This window comes from Copadichromis virginalis, linkage group LG7 (assembly GCF_057382275.1).
Source record: "Copadichromis virginalis isolate Kocher_CV1m ecotype Utaka linkage group LG7, C_Virginalis_male_GT1.1, whole genome shotgun sequence".
NCBI lineage: Eukaryota > Metazoa > Chordata > Actinopteri > Cichliformes > Cichlidae > Copadichromis > Copadichromis virginalis.
In genome coordinates, this window is record NC_140624.1 from 17,339,032 (window position 1) to 17,343,701 (window position 4,670).

The following is a 4,670-nucleotide window of genomic DNA, read 5'->3' on the forward strand; positions in this document are numbered from 1 at the left end:
CAGTCCAGGATGAGACAACGAACATCCAAGAATACATTGGGAAGATGGCCCCAACTGACCGAGTGCTCAGTGAATACCTCAGGCAGCAGAAACCCAAGAAAGAGGAGGGAGACGAGGAACCATCATGGAAGGACAGGCCCCTGCACGGTATGTACCACCGGCAGATAGAGGAGGTGGCTGATATCCAGAAATCCTACCAGTGGCTGGACAAAGCTGGACTGAAAGACAGCACAGAGGCACTAATCATGGCAGCACAAGAACAAGCTCTGAGTACAAGATCCATAGAGGCTGGGGTCTATCACACCAGGCAAGACCCCAGGTGCAGGCTGTGTAAAGATGCCCCAGAGACAATCCAGCACATAACAGCAGGGTGCAAGATGCTAGCAGGCAAGGCATACATGGAACGCCATAACCAAGTGGCCGGCATAGTGTACAGGAACATCTGTGCCGAGTATAACCTGGAAGTCCCGAGGTCAAAATGGGAGATGCCCCCAAGGGTGGTGGAGAATGACCGAGCTAAGATCCTGTGGGACTTCCAGATACAGACGGACAAAATGGTGGTGGCTAACCAACCGGACATAGTGGTGGTAGACAAACAGAAGAAGACGGCCGTAGTGATCGATGTAGCGGTTCCGAATGACAGCAATATCAGGAAGAAGGAACACGAGAAGCTGGAGAAATACCAAGGGCTCAGAGAAGAGCTCGAGAGGATGTGGAGGGTGAAGGTAACGGTGGTCCCCGTGGTAATCGGAGCACTAGGTGCGGTGACTCCCAAGCTAGGCGAGTGGCTCCAGCAGATCCCGGGAACAACATCGGAGATCTCTGTCCAGAAGAGCGCAGTCCTGGGAACAGCTAAGATACTGCGCAGGACCCTCAAGCTCCCAGGCCTCTGGTAGAGGACCCGAGCTTGAAGGATAAACCGCCCGCAGGGGCGTGCTGGGTGTTTTTATATATATACACATATATATAATGCTTCTTTTTAGAGTTTGGAAGGTGACAATATAAATCTAAAAAGACACTTTGAAGTGGCCGACTGTGATTCTGCTGTAGAAACACGTACAGATGGAAACTGAGGTTTCAGTGCTGCAAGTCTGATTGTTCGTCACTTCCTTTGTTACCCATTGAAGATCAGGGTCTGGATGCTGGGCTGGTATTGGCAGACACTCAATTTAATGTCAGTCTGGGTTCTTTGCTAGCTTTGCCTTAACATGTCGTGTCTGTATAACACAATTGTTTCTGCAGTTTGCACTTTATCACTAGACTTTTGTCCTTTCATGCAATACAAAGAAAAGTAATTTTCGTATCTGCTTTCCTCAAAACTTGTAGCCGGAAACCATTTTTTGGTTCTTTTTATTTCTAATAAACAAATAAAGAATCATCCGCTCAACACAACATTCATGAATGTGCCTTCCTCCCTAAAGCAGGATTTAGAATTCCATTCAAAATCCACACAGGTGTTACATTCCTGCTACATATCAGCACTTATTTCTAACTGCAGCTCATTAACCACACTTTATCTGTCTGAAGTTGTCAGACAGGCAACAGCCCCAGACCTGAGGGGGTCACGCAACCCTTGACCCAAATAATTATCCGGTTGCATGCCTTTTTTTTCTTTAGCTTTTGTTGTTACTTAACCCCGAGATTCAAAAGAGTCATTTCAAAGAAGAAGGGAAAAAAAATGTGACAAGCAGGGAGCAGATTTATCGAGCTCATTTGATACTGTGGAAAAGGTTTAAAGTGCAGATAGATAAAAGAAAATAAGAGTAAAAATGCCAGAGACATAGTGATGAGTGATGAAAGGAGGAACATGCTGTCAGGACTAATGTTTTCTCACAGTAAAATAAAATAAAATAAATGCCTATTGTATGACTCATCCTCTTACACATGTGCATGTATATGTTAAAGGAGAGCAAGTGGCGCGGTTATGAGCAATCTCAGTCTCTTCCCTAAGGCATCCCGGCCCCGATGGATCAGGACATTCCTGGAATACTGTGACTCTCGTCACAGTGACAGCGTCTTTAAAGGGGACAGAGTTCATGTCTGTGTGTTTTTAGATTTACCACGGCTTATTTTAGGTTTCTCCACATGATCCACTGGAGCACAGGGTGATGCACCTTGAGCCTCTTTGCGCATTGCTTGCATGTTTTTCGATCTTAAAATCCCAGGAGTCACCGTGAAAAATGCTGCAGGAAGGATGTCTAATCTTGGCCAGTCTGCGCTGTATTCCCCTGGCAGGATGAAAGCGAGGCACGTTGCAAGAGAATTCCTCTGCTCGCTTTAACTCCAGCTGTTTGTTGTTTTTCTTTGTTACACAACTTCCACTCGGTCATATTTGATACTTTGACATTGTTGGGAAATCACTTTATTGAGCTTTTTAGATCAAAAAGGCAAACACCATCTTCAAAATTTGATCTGGTTAGCAGTCAGAGAAAAATGTTGAGTAAAAGCTGCCCAAAGCACATGATTAATTACGTAGCTTGTTGGTGTGGCAGACTGCTTTTCATGCGGTCATGTGTAGGAGTCCTTTTCCACCCAAAGGTTGCTCCCACAACCTTCTGAGATGCCGGGAAGTCCACTGAAGAAATAGCTGTGCACAAAAACTTCTGTAAAAAAAACACAACTTGAACTTTTGTGACATATAACATGTTACTAAAGGAGCTTTAGAGCGTCTGGCAGTCTTTATGCTGGCTGCTTCATAGCTACAAGTCTGTGACAGTTTTTCTTAACCAGGAATTATATTTGATTTCTCACATATATACATAAATGACCAATGTTTAAGTGCATGTCAAAGGCAAAGACAACTGTCTGATTTGTTGTTTGGTGCACATAAATGCAGTTATAGATGTAAAAGGCCAGTCTGGGGAAGTTCAGTAACACATGAAATAATGCTTCCCATGTCAAATTACCTCCCTGCCTGCTGCAGTCTGGCGCTGGACCTCCAACAGCCAGCGCTGCTGTGATCCTGTCATCTATGGCCCAATAAGAAGACAGACACAGGGCTGCTGGCCAGCTTTATTTCCAGACTGTAAAAGGATATGGTTCCCTCCCCTCCCGTGCTTCCGTGTCACCTAGTACCTTCAGCCCACTGAACCATCTCAACCTTTGCAAGTAATCTGTCTACTCTCCTGTAAAAGCCAGACAAAAAGCCAGACATGCTCCAGGCAAGCAAAGAAGGTGCCCTGCCTGCAGGGTAAGCATTAAACAGATGGCTCTGAACACCCGCTGTCACTGCTTTTCCTGCCGTTGCATTTTTATGACGTTTATCACTACTATCTGTCTGCTCGATCCTAGCCATAACATCGCTCCCACCCACATTTCATCAGGCAGTGTAATCTGCAGTGCCAGCTCTAAAATGCAAATCTTCTTGTGATGTAACTCATTTGGAATTTAATGCTGTTAGTAATTCATATCATATAGTAACAATAGCAACAGCCCAACACATATTATTTTCTGCTCAAACACTTCTAGGAATTTATATTGTGTACCAATGAGCTTATGACACATTAGGAAAGAATTAGCAGATAGCTGAGTGCAAGCTTGATGTAAAGACAAGAGTGGACACAGAAATAGGGAAGCTGTGGAACTTTCACCTTCATGTAAGCCGAGCAGCCGGACGTGTCCCATTTTTTATTTTAAGTGTTGTGAGAGGGGAAGAGTCCCACAGAGAGATAAAGTGTACTGATGTCATGTCATCCGCTCCATGACATGAACAGTGGTAAGAATAAAAACGGAAAAAAGAAACTACAGCAGGAGGGAAGCTGTAAAACGCTTTAACTTTGCAGAAGTAGCAGGTGTGAGTTCCTCGTTTTGTCTTGTTGAAACGAGATAGCCGAGGAAGGAAACGTTAGAGAGAAAAGACTTTGCAGATGATGTGATTAGTTGGGTGTATAAGCGGGATGTTTCGGGTGAACGGACCTGTCACAGTCTCATGATTCAAAATTTTAAAGGTTTTCAAAGGGAACAATAACAGTATGAAGCAACCAAGTATAAAGCGCAGCTTCATTTTAACTTTCACTCAAAATTGTTTGTTGCCATCACGTGCATGCTCACTGATTCTGCTGATGAGCAGTGCTTGCATGCTTTAGTATAAAACTAATTGTGTATTTACATTTCATTGACTTTTTTTAGGTCTCAAATTGTTTATGCAAGACAGAAAAAGTTGTTCAGGTTTTTTGTTTTTTTTTGCTAAAATATCTGTTTTCACTTTTCCTTTTATAATATGAATATGACACTGGTTGCAGTGATCTTCAGTACAAACACTTATACTCTACATTAACTTATTGCAAACTAATATCAAAGAGAGTGCATAGTAAGTGAAGTAAGAGAGAGGGCACCAATGCTGTGGCTAAAGGTAGGGGCATGGGGAGCACCAAAACTGTATATAAAAGATGGATGTAGCCATTGTGAAATCACTCATTTGACAGTGAACAATGTTGGGCTCTTTAGTCAAAAAAAGGAATGCATTACACATTCCTTTATTACTCCCCAGAGGAAGTAAACTGTTAAACTACTCATCACTTAACTTTTCTGTTATTCTGTAACATCCTGAAATGCATCATCATCAGTTAGCAATATAAACTAAGGCTAAAGTTCCACATAATGACACAAATCCCTATTGTAACAGGCAAATACATACGATGCTTCTTTTAGAGTTTGAACGCAAAGCTGAA